The sequence below is a fragment of the Micrasema longulum genome, unplaced genomic scaffold, assembly GCF_059751315.1.
Source record: "Micrasema longulum isolate JH-2025_06_02 unplaced genomic scaffold, ASM5975131v1 h1tg001783l, whole genome shotgun sequence".
In the NCBI taxonomy this organism is placed as follows: Eukaryota; Metazoa; Arthropoda; class Insecta; order Trichoptera; family Brachycentridae; genus Micrasema; species Micrasema longulum.
In genome coordinates, this window is record NW_028278958.1 from 298,702 (window position 1) to 312,585 (window position 13,884).

The window sequence follows — 13,884 nt, forward strand, 5'->3', positions numbered from 1 at the left end:
TATTAAAATTAGACAACTTAGAAAATTTAAATTAACTAAATTAAGGGGCATTTAAAATATATCAATAGATGAAAAAAAAAACATTATAGCTAGAGCAAGAACGATAGAGGAAAGAGTGTTGCGCATAGTTTGTTCTACAGACTGGCAGATGGAATAAATATTTATTTCTTGTCACGCGAAAGGGGACATTAAGATTAATTTTGGAGAGAAGGTTAAAATAGTCTACTTTATTATTTAATAATTTATGTAAATAGCATAATTCAGATACAGCGCGTCTATTTTCAAGGGTAAAAAATCCATTTTGTTTGGCAAATTGGCTGTAGGTACGAAGCGTTTTATTGTTTTTATAATCTAGGTATTTTAAAAATTTTCGTTGAACATTTTCAACCCTTTCCATGTTTGTTATGTGTTGTGGGCTCCACACAACGGATGCAAACTCCAAATTACTGCGTAAAAAAATGTTGTATAAAGTTTTTGAATATACTTAGATTATGTGAAAACAGTGCCTTATTTATTTAGATCTCTATTGTTTACTTTATATTATGAACACTTGACTAACTTACTACTCTGCTAATGTGTATTTTTTTATTTGAATCATTGTCATAAACAATTAAATAATTTCAAACTTAAAATTCATAAAAACGGTTTAGAATTCCAAATGTCCACGCGCTCTGTAGCTGCAAGATATGTTGTAATCCAGATCTTATTTGTAAACGATTTTGAAAAAATAATCAAAAACCAAAATTCAATTTTTAAATAATGTAAATGGGGCAAGGCTTCATACCGTCCATGCGCTCTGTAGCAGCAAGACATAATGTAATATAGCTCTTATCTGTTATCTGTTACTGAATAAAATTATAATTTTAAACGAGGAACTTGAATCCTAACCGTCAATGCGCTATGTAGCTGCAAGACGTGTTGGGATATTGTAAAGCGCCCTTCAGGTGATTTTCACAAAAATAGCGCTATATACATTATCCACAATAATAGTAGCTGATTAAATAGGTAAATGTTATTAACTATTAAATATCTAAATTTAGTAAATCTAGAATTCCAAACGTCCATGCGCTCAGTAGCTGCAAGAATTTTTGTAATCGAACTTCTATTTTAATAAATTTGTTTTTTATTTAGTTTTTTGAAATATCACTCAAACTCTTAACTTCATTGTCACATAAAATAAAAATAAAAAATGAAAATAGGGGCTGGATTTCTTAATGTCCGTGCGTTCTGTAGCTGCAAGACGTGCTGTAATCTAGCTCCAATATATCAGAATTGGAGACGAGGTGCTAGAATCCCAATCGTCCATGCGCTCTGTAGCTGCAAGTCGAGCAACACGGAAAGTTTATATAAAATATTTAAGGTTCATACAGTAGACACTCTTTATAAAATAAATTCTGTTATACAAATATATAAAAAAGAAAAAATAAAAGAATTTGAAATGAATAAGTCACTCAGATACCAACATAATATAAAGTCATGGTCAAAATAGCTTTGTCTTCAAAGTTGTAAAAAAATACAATAATCTTCCTAATGAACTAAAAACTATTGAAAATAATATATTAATAAATAAATTTAAAGTTAATTTTTTGAACTCGTGTAAAAACAACATTAAATTTTAATTAGTATGAATGTATTATTATTTTTTTATGTTTTTTCTTTATATTTCCTATGTTTTAATTTTTCTTTTTCATGTACTCGTATTTAAAATGATATAAACTCTTATAAATAAACAACTAAAACAGTGTAAGTCCCTCTCCAAGAGTTCTTTTTTTGGAGAGTTACAGTGATAACATTTTCCAGATGTGTAAAAAGTAGACATGTTTAGAATTTTACAAAAACATGTACTTTTTATGAAATTTATGAATAAAAAAAAATTTAAAAAAATCACTTGAATCGCATTGAGAAGGTCGCAAGACTTCGAAATTGTTTAAAATTAAAAAAAAAACTGATAAACTATCCATTTTGATTACCGAAAAATATGACTTTTGACAGATCGCATGCTTATTCCAGCGTTATACCACATAATGTGCAGGTATAAGTTTCTATGGTGGCTATCCCAGATTTAAACTGAGTTTAACTCGCAAAAGTAATGCTTTTGCTATACCATCATTATTCTACTACTATTCTCAAGCTGAACTATGAACTATGACTTTATGAAATTTATGAATAAAAAATTTTTTTAAAAAGACGTGCTAGGATATTTATTTATTGTACAGCGCTCTTAAGGTGATTTTCACAAAAATGGCGCTATATTATCGCGCGATAAATTATCCAAGTATAAATAAATAAATACATACATTCTGGCGCAATCAATAATTTTCTATTTAGAACTTTTAATATTGGGAGAAAGTTTGAGTATTGTATCTGTGTAATTTGCACAAAACATATTGTTACTAATTTTGTTTACACATTTTAAAGTGAAAAGCTGAGCAAACACTTATTTTCTCAAAGGCAGAACGGTTAAGCTGGGCAAACACTCGTGTTCTTAATTCGGCAATTAATCTATGAACAATAACTATTAAAAATTATATGTTTAATTGCTAAAAACATTAAGTTAATATGTATTTATAAGTCGCTATGTGTGGATATGTCATAACTCATAACCATGGAATTAAGAATAGTCTAGAAGGAGCGTAGAATCATATTTGAATACATCGGACTGTGTCCAAAAATCCCCCAACTATGCCCTACTTTCACCGCACGCATTCGTGATGTCGCCGCGTAATGTTGCACGATGGGAAAAAATATAATCATAACACAAATATAAGGCTATGTGTTAATTTCTCCAAGATTTTATTGTGCACGTGGAAATATTTATTGTCACAACATAGTAGATAAGTAAAGGGTCATTTAATAAGAGTAATTTAATTAATGAACTTTGAACTGAAATTAAAACAAATTTTATTTTACATAAAATATGTATTATTATATCATGTTAAATAATATTTGATGTTTTAAAGGTAATGTCGGTCAAATGTCCACGACAGAGTTGTTTAATCCGAGGTCCAATTCTCATTACTTCTCTCATTAGATGAGCAAAGTAGGGTAAAAAAATTTACCACCCTGGCAACACTAACGAAATATCCACTTTGTTTCTTCGACAATCTGACAGATGGAAAAATAATTCAATTTTTAAGTAATGCATTTGTTATATACACATTCATTTGCTAATTACACATGAAATGTGATTGCACCCTGTTTCTTTAAGATCCTAGCAGTATTTCTACACTTTATAAGGACACAGCACGGCATAGTTGAATTCAAATCAGGAGTTGCGTACTGAGCGACGTCTACAAAGAAACTAATGGGTCAAAACGTAAACCTATTTATTTATGAGTAGTTGAGTCGCCTTCTGTTTGATGTGCGTATGCGGTTTCTGGACTATTCTTAATTCTATGCTCATAACCAAAGAGTAAAAAAAGATCATGTTCATTAAAGTTTTGTTTCATACGCGTTGTTATATTGCACGCTTAGTTGCAATCAAAATATACTTAAACACCACAAACTGTTGTGGTTTTATAACTGCGCTTCTGTCAAAGTATTGAATTGGACATATTAAAAATAAATTGAAAAAGCAAATTTACTTTTTAAAAAACTATAAGAAATATAATTAGCCTAAAAGAATTTGTAAAAATATATTCCGCAGTAACTCAATCAGTTGTGGAATATGGGATAATTGGATGGGGATGTGTAAATGACACACTGATCAAGCAAATAATAATTGCACAAAAAGCTTTAATGAAAAATATCTTTAGAGTCCCAATCAGAACTAGCTCCCTCCGTATATTTGAAAATCTTAATGTAAAATCTATAAAACAACTTTATGTAAAAGCTCTGTTACTATACGCACATAAACATTATTCTCTACCTTTTGTTACAAATACGGGAGTAACTAGATACTCCACCCTGATGCAAAAAAAAATTAAAAAATAAATACAACCGTCTGTCAAAGAGGATTGGCCTACTACTCGGTTAAAGTGTACAATCTACTTCTATTATCCATAAGGACAATTAATAAGTCCTTGCAATATAAAATTGCTATTAAGAAATGGATAGTGGAGGTGGGTTGCACACGGATCGATGAGTGGATCAAGCCAAATAGGTAAAATGTGTGTACTGTTTATGAAATTTGTTCTATTCAATATAAGTCCTGTAGAATGGAGACCAAATAGTATCTAAGTAATGGTAATAGTAAAACTATTCTCCTGGGAAGTGTCGAAGGGACAAGGTCGCGTGGACGTCAACCGGCAAGATGGAGCGGCACAGTCACTGAGTTATCAGAATCATCACTGACGAATGCCTATAAAAGAGCACAAGACCGTTCCAGATGGAGGGAGACTGTCCACAGACGAGCCATGCCTGGAGTCAGGCGTGATCACCATCCTCAGACATGAGGCACGGATTGAAGAGAGTAGGAGAGGGTGGGGCATGATGGGGCCTTTAAGGTAATACGCCAATAAAATGCGTTTCTTTTTTTAAATCCTATAAAAAAAGTTTATTTTCATAAACTTTGATCTTTAATCTAACAAACGTGTTACAAAAAAACTAAAAATAAGATTGAAAAACTAGTGAAATAAATCAATTAAAAACAGTCGTAATTATCCCGTCTTGCCCCAGTTGTGGGGAAAGATGAGGTACCGCCTACTGCGGTTCGCAACTAGGACAGACAAGAATGGTATCTTGGTTTTTTCGTCTACTCCAGCTCATGAACAGTGTGCCCAGCTCTGGCACATTTGACACGCTATCCAACCTTTATTTGACTCAACGTATGACCCTCTACAAAACAGGCACTGTGTATCATCTTCATCATTTATGGAAGAAGAGTTACGTCTTGATCGTTTCGATGGCTACTTCATTTTCATTAAAAACTGTATGTTTAGGACCCAAAAGAACCTTCATTTTATCTATCTTGTTATTATTTTGCCTGGCCCACATAACTTTTCGCTCCAAAGTAGTTTGAGGAATTGAATAAAATCTTACAGCTAGTTAATATCCTTTTCTCCCTTCTAAAATGTCTTCTTTATCTCGATTCATGCATTCTTTTGACCAACTCCCCCTCTTGGTCTTTCAAACGTAGTTTCGGACCATATTCTGTTTACACAAAGAAAATAAAAACTGTTACTACATTGTGTTCAAGTAATGAGGTAAGATGGCGTACCGATACCCTGTCTTGCCCCTTTTTTATGCTTGTTAACAACGCTTATTGTTTACGAAATACAATTTCTCTGGAAATAATTTATGAACTTACTGTAAATTACAATACTTTGAGCTTGTAAAGCGACTATCAGCCAGTAAAAATCACGATATGCTTCCTTTAATGTCACAAGCAGCAAAACTCGATAAAATAACATACAATTTGCGAAAAACACGTTTAGTATCGCTGCGTATCGGAGCGTGCACACATGTCCGCTGCAATTGCATCATTGGTGGGGGGTCTAAGGAGAGCATCAAATGGCGTAATGTGCTCGGAGCTACTCGGCAGATTTCGGTTTTTATCGCAGGGCCCCATCTTGCCCCACTACCCCATCATGCCCCACCTTCCCCTATCTAAGTCAACGAAGTTTGTATTCCCCAACATTATTTGTAGATAAATAATGATATAAATGAAGATAGTTGTATGTGAGTTCCAAGAAAGTCCTTACTGTTGTCTGAATTACAGTTGTTCATCCTCAAAAAACAGTAGTTATAAACAGTTTGATAGAGGTTCTTATCCAGGTAATTTCTCCCGCAGTATGGAGCGTATACGTCAGGACATGACGCGGGGCAGTTGGGGGCTTGGCCATGGCTGGCTCCAGCCAACATGGTGACCACGAGGAAACCTAATGCAAAACCGAACATTATTTTTTTAAAATATTTTTTTTATTTTTATTATTTATTTATTTAGTTCTATGGATTACATAGTCTAATATATATTTACAACACAATATTTACATCTATACTTATTCTAACATTATTTATCACTATTATACACTTAGTATCCCAATTTATAATATTAACTGTTTCATATGTACATTTTCATTAATTATATTCACTATTTACTACCTAATATTTTTCACAAATATACTTTTTACATTTAATTAAAAATATATTTACATTAATTTCATTTTTTATGCTTTCTGGCATTTCTTCAAATAGTTTTATTCCCTTGTACATGCGGCAGTTCTGGGACATTGCTTTTGATTTCTTTTCCAGTCTTATATTTTCAGATCCTCTTGTTGCATAGTTTCTATGAAAGAACTCATTATTTTTTAGTTTATTTTGAAAATATCTCGGAACTCTTCCTTTAATAATTTTGTTTATTTCATTGGCAACATTGAATTTGATTCTTTGATCAATTGTCATGATATCTAGAAGTTGAATCATTTTCTTAACATTTGTTCGTCTCCCACATCTTAATATTATCCTCATCGCTTTGTTTTGTATTTTTTGGAGTCTTTTTAGATCTCCTTCATTACTTAAATATAAAATACTGGAGCAATAATCAATGTGGGGAACGATAATACTTTTAAATATCAGCAGAGAGGTTTTAATGTCTAATTTATTCCTTATCCTTCCTAACAGGGATACCTTCTTTGCGATTTTCTTACTCGTATAGTCTGCATTTTTTGAAAAAGATAATTTAGAGTCAATCCAAACTCCTAGATATTTTATGCTTTCGATTTAATATCGATAAACATAAAAAAATACATCGTTTTTAACACTTTGTATCCCGGAGCCGTGTAAACACGTGATTATATAACCATGCGTTGTGTCCCGGTCCAGTGTTTTCACGTGGTTTACCAGCTGTCTAAAAAAGTGCATTTTATTGATATTTAGTGACTTTTTAAAGTAATTTTTTGCTGCTGGTAAACCACGTGAAAACACGGGACCGGAATACAACGCATTGTTATTATAATCACGTGTTTACACGGCTCCATCCTGGAGCAAAGAACAAAAAAGAGTGAGGCCCTGTATACGTGCGAACATAGCAATGGGCAACGTGGCTCTCCATAAAGGCTAATGTTGGCAAAACTATCATACAAAAATGACTTTATTTTTTGGTATGTGTATGTACAAAAATACACATACCAAAAAATAATGTTGTGTAATAAGATCTGGTCAAAATATAAGTATAAATAAATTGCAGAATCATCTGCAGGCGATTACTAGTACTTAATTTAACTCGGAAGAGTCTTAAATACATAAAATAAAGTAATATGCTAATTAAAAATACTTAACTTCAATATCAATACATAGATGGTGCTCCAACACGCTAGTGAATGGTTTCTCATTTAATAAGATATATACAAGAATCAAAATGTTACCTGTGTCGATATTCGCTAATAAGCGGAATGGGGAATGTTGTAAAAACGTAAAGTGGCCACTCAACCCAGCCAATGACAGGTCATAAGCCCTGTAAACGCTCGAATATCGATAATCCTGAATTAAAAAAAAATTCTACCTCATCTCTGTAGGAATATTGATAAAAAAACAAAAATGACTTATTTAATTTTTTCAAATAAATATGAGAAGTTTCAATTGATTTAATCCAGTATTTTCATAATTATGACCCTTTTAAGAAACCCTTCACAAAGCATGAAATTTCACAAAAATGGGCCGGGCACAGGGTAAATTCTATGTTTATTCGGCCGGTGCTCAAAGTGTTAACATTACATATTCTTAACAAATTACAACATGGAGCATACCTGACGTCACTACGACCTGTAAAGATCTATTGTGACGGGTCCCCGTGAATAGTTCTCGCCCCCCAAGCCCAGGTCTATAAAGAGCCTGGTAATTGAGTGGAAGGCGAGAGTTTACATTTTGCTGAATCTCCCCTTGCAAGCCCAGATCCGTAAAGCATCGGGCTGTTAAGTAGGGGGCGAGCTCTTTGGGCCAGTGGGCCCCCGAGGATGAGGCTCCTTTTATGATGTAAAGCATCACATTCACATGGCATGTTTGTAGGTGTTTCCGCATCTGCACTACAGAACCTACATCTAGAAGTTTGGGAAAGGTTCATTCTAGCGCGGTGTTTGTTCAATCTGCAGTGCCCTGGGCGGGCTCTAGTGATAACCCTCGCTTGATGAGGCGGAGCTTTATAAGGTCAAAAGCAAAACTTTGCGAGTACCTTTATCAGTTCCTTATCATGATGCTAACCAGGGTGCATCTTATGGTCCGATGCGTCTTATCGTCCGCAAAATACGGTACATTTTGTCGCGCTTTTTAGAACTATAAAAAAAATGGTAGAAAGTTTAAGCATTGTATCTATTTATTTTGCACAAAACAATTTCTTGCTAATTTTGTTTACACATTAATAGTATATTGAAAAGCTGAGTAAACGTGTGATTTCAAAAACGCAGAACGGTTAAGCTGGGTAAACACTATATAGTATATAGTTGGATAATTTATATAGCGCCATTTTTGTGAAAATCACCTCAAGGGCGCTGTACAATTAATAAATATCCCAGTACGTCTTGCAGCTACAGAGCGCATGGACGGTTGGGATTCTAGTTCCTCGTTTTCAATTAAGATCAATAAAAAAATATAACAGATAGGAGCTAGATTACAGGACGTCTTGCAGCTACAGAGCGCATAGACAGTTAGAAATTTAGCCCCCATTTACACATTTTAAAAATTGACAAACAAATTTAGTGTATTAATGATACTAAAAAAAATAAAAAAATAATATGAATAATAAAAAGGAGTAAGATTACAACACGTCTTGCAGCTACTAAGCGCATAGACGATTGGAGTTCTAGACCCCATTTATAAAATGTAGGTATTTTTAAGTTGGTATATGAAAGCTAGATAACCAATCATCGTGCAGCTACAAAGCGCATGGACGAGTGGAATTCTAGCAAAGTTAGAATGATATCAATAAATTTATAAAAAATAGAGCATAGTAGTAAGTTTGTCAAGTGTTCATGCCAAGAACTAAGCAATAAAAAACTAAATAAATAAAGCACTGTATCAACTCCATGGTTAACAAAGGGAGATAGATGTCCGAAGAGAATCTTTTGTAGACAGTAGGTAGATATCGTCACCATGTGGTCCACTAGGCTGCTGGAGAATTTCTGGAAACGCACGTGTGTAGACACTGGTGTTTTTAATTCAGTAATAATTAATCAATGTACAAATATTTTGCCCGACTAAAAATAATTTTAATGACAAAGAAAAATACGTTTAGACGAAAGATCTACATGTTAAAAATGGTAATAATTTAGGATAATTTATACATGGCTCATTTAATGGTTAATAACTCATTTTATTTATTCAAGTCTTTATTTTTTTCTTTTCTTTTAGTTCTGAGCCACGTTGCACTTTTCCGTCCCATACCCCACCTGTCCTCAATCTTTCCTGCCACAATAAGTTGGAGAGGAGCATACTTCTCATTGCGGAGTATGAGACCAAAGTATAATGCTTTTCTTCATCAGACTGTGGTCAGTGACTCCCTCTCTTTGTGCATAGTGCTTAAAACCTCTTCGTCGGAGACACGATCAGTCCGTGAGATTCGACGCATTCCACTCTGTTCATTTTTTCCATGACCCCTAGTGAGTACATCCAGTGGTGTGTCGGGCCGGAGCGCACCGGAGCGGCGCACAGCACTTTTTATCTGAGCGGAGCGGCGCTCTGGCTCTGGCCAGAAACAAATATTACGTTTCAAAAAAATATCTACTTAAGTCTCTTCGAACAAATCAAAATAACAACAAACGTATTTATTTTATTAAGTAAACAAACAGTATGTACACATATATTGCCAATTTCTTTGTATATTATTAGTGTAAGAAACTCATGCACACACCAAAAAAATTGTCTACACTTAATACAATCATTTAAATTATGTTCAATATAATAAATGCAAAAGAAACGAAATGAAGAAATATGTTTATTATAAAAAAAATAATAATAAAGTTAAGTATCTGCTTCTCTCAAAATATTTATAATTTTTGACCTTATATTTACATACATTGTCACAAAAAATATCAGCCTCGGTAAATATATTGTTATATTGGTCGCATATTCTAGGTATTGTAGATTGTTTCAAATAGTTTGTTGACGCGTTTTCTGTGTAAAACAGAAGATTTTGTCTTGTCGGTCTTTTACTTCACAAAAGTCAACAGATGGAAGAGTTGAGGAAATGTGGATGTTCAAACATGGGCAGAATGGTAAATATTACAAAGTGTGTAAAGTGGCCACTTAAACCAGCCAATGACAGGTCATAAGCCCAGTAAATGCCTAGACTTCCATATTCCCTTCTCAAAAACGTTTTTCCTCTCTGTTGAAATGAATGTAAAGATGAGGATTATACTCGAAAGAAATATCTATTCTAATGTACAAAGAATGCACAAAGGAACATGCTTGCTCACAGTAAAGCAACAAATTAAATAGAATGTAGCAATTTTTATGCATAAAATAATTAAGGGGATGAATAAAATAAAAACAATAATAAAATTCAACCAACAATGTCATACATATGAAACAAGGGGTAAAAAAAAGATAAGATTACTAATGAGGAGAAAAAGAGAATCTCAAAACTCATTGTACAAGGGATTGAAGCTGTACAATGAGTTACCTGAAGAAATAAAGGAAATAGAAAAATCTAAATATTTAAAATTAATTTGAAAAAATATGTTATTGAGAAATTTTGATAAAAAAGTTGTAATATTATTAAATTTTTTTATTAGTTCTTAAGATGTTATGAACTAATTTAATACAGCATAAATAAATAAATGAATAAATAAAAAGGAACATATTGGTAATAGCGACCGTGAAAACCTTCACACCTATTCAGCGTGGTGTTTTCATTAAGATTTAGATATGAACTATAAAATTTCATGTAAACATTTTTTTTTCAAATTCAGTCAATTAATTTTTTGAATGTTTTTTTCTCGGTTATTTTTTTAGTGTTGTTCGAAGAAAATAACTTTTATTAATGCAATTCATATAACATTATCAGCAGAAGTGGTTTCTGATTGGCCCCCTGGTGCCCTGTAGCGGCAGGGGTGGAATTAATCCCTATAATAATTTAATCTCGTTAGATCCCCTATTGAACGAAGTTTTCTTAGAAAACAGCTAGAACATCCGACATTTTATCTTCCATCATGAGTATACACACAAACTTAAAAAAAATCGAAAGGTATTATTTATCAGAGATGGAAAATCTTTTTAAAAATTACTTTTCAAAGGAATTTTATAATTAATTTATTTCAACAATAACCCATTAAAAAAATTAATTGAGTCCTTCTGACATTTTGACAATGTTACCTGTGTCGATATTCGCTAATAAGCGGAATGGGGAATGTTGTAGTACGTAAAGTGGCCACTTAACCCAGCCAATGACAGGTCATAAGCCCCGTAAACGCTCGAATATCCATAATCCTGAATTTGAAAAAATTCTACCTCATCTCTGTAGGGATATTAATAAAAAAACATATACCTACCCCCTTGGGAGAAATCCAGATTTGTGTATGTACAAAATACACGTACCAAAAATAATGTTGTGTAATAAGATCTGGTCAAAATATAAGTAAAAATAAATTGCAGAGTCATCTGCAGGCGATTACTAGTACTTAATTTAACTCGGAAGAGTCTTAAATACATAAAATAAAGTAATATGCTAATTAAAAATACTTAACTTCAATATCAATACATAGATGGCGCTCCAACACGCTTGTGAATGGTTTCTCATTTAATAACATGTATACAAAAATCAAAAATGTTACCTGTGTCGATATTCGCTAATAAGCGGAATGGGGAATGTTGTAGTACGTAAAGTGGCCACTTAACCCAGCCAATGACAGGTCATAAGCCCTGTAAACGCTCGAATATCCATAATCCTGAATTTGAAAAAATTCTACCTCATCTCTGTAGGGATATTAATAAAAAAATATATACCTACCCCTTGGGAGAAATCCAGATTTGTGTATGTACAAAATACACGTACCAAAAATAATAGTATGGTAAATTGATTACAAAATTGATTTCTCACATAATACACATAGTACATATACACTCCCAGCTCATTTTTTAAAATTGTTTTTTACAATAAACATAAGTGATAAAACAGTATTAAAAAAATAAAGCATAATTACATAGCAATGAAATACATATTAATAGTAAACAAAAAATCCCACAAAGGCATGGCCTGTTCGTGGGTATACAAGAAAATGTTAATGAATTTTTGCTCCTATAATAAATAATGGACAGTTATAATATATTTTTGTGTAACCTAACGAACTTTGATTATGAACGCTATCTTCATCTGTATATTTAATTATTTTATTTATTTATTAATTACATTATGCATACATTTGTTAAGGACAGAGACACAGTTTATAGCGACACAATCAGGAACGACCCATGTCTGTGCTCTGACTCGCTAGAAAATGAGTTGTTGAAAACGTGTTGAATCGGGGCACTTGTAATGCATTCATAACCATACATTCACACATAAATATACATATATATTCGCGCATACATATTTATATTATATTTAATACATACATATATTAAGTTTATACACATCATTGATACTTTATACATTATTACAGTTTACATTTATGAATACATATTAATCATTTACCAGTTAGTCCGCATTTGATCGCAAAAATCCATTCCCGTTCGAGCAAACCAGTTACTCAAACCAGATTTGAATTTCGAAAATGACTCAGATTCCTTTGTCACCTGATCCAGTAAATTAAAATATAATTTAATTAATATATCGACACGGTATACTTAACTTCTGTACTACCTGTATCTTCCTCGGTATGTTCTACCCACTTGCCATATCGACATCATATGATCGAAACGAGCCAATGAATGACCGCAAAAATTAGTCCGCGGTCCTTACTTCATTAAAATTTAAAATAGTTCTCATTTATATTTTAAACAGGCTAATGCGATATAAGTGCCCACTTCAAAGCGATAAACCTCAATTCAAGCAAAAAATACTCGCTTAAACATGATTTTTAGAAGATTTTTGACACTTTCCAAGACATTTTCTTTTGATATTTTCCAAGAGCGATTACAAAGCCGGCTCCTTTAACATCATAGTAAAACAGACGAAAAAAAAATAAAACTATTTTTTTTTACATTGGTAACATTTTACGGCTAGATGCTCTTGTAGGTTAATAGAGCAGCATCTAGTCCACTGCATCTAGCCACTCGTTTTCGAAACTGACAGTTATGTCAGAATTTAATTCGACTCCAAAATTTTCTAATTTCTCACTCATATTTTTAATAGGCTTTTAAGAAAAAAAGTACTATCCTCAAAACGATAATTTTTTTTAACAAATCATAATTAAAGGGAAAATTGCTCGGTGGAACAAAATTTTTGACACTTTTAATGCGTAGATAAACGTATCAAGGAGTTCTAGATCCGTCGATATAAACTGATGTACTTAGATCAAAACTTGATATTTGCGTTCTTCTGGTTTACCAAAATATTTTAATTTTAGGGGGCATTTTAAACGAGTTGTAAATAAATTATTCGGCCTCGTGGTGTAGTGGTCCTATCATGAAAGAGATTGACATGAAATATTGATTTAAAAGGTGTTTTTACACTAGAATATTTCACAGTAGCTGGACACCTAAAGCGTGAGTCTGATCATCTTACCGTCATGTAACAAAAATGATCAAGATACACTGCGATTGGTGGACCAATGCAATGCCCTATGCACCATTAGGTGCGGAAAGGGAATGATGATGATGATGATGAAATAACCCACTATTAGAAAATGGAAATCAAGTTGTGATAGAGAGAGGTTTGATCCTCGGACCTCGGGTCCGTGAGTCCACAACCTAGCCACGGGACCATAACCTGGTTCATTTCATGTTGACCCTCCTAGGAATCAAATCCAGGCCTCAAGCATGACAGGTGAATTTTTTCACTCGATTTCTTTTTTT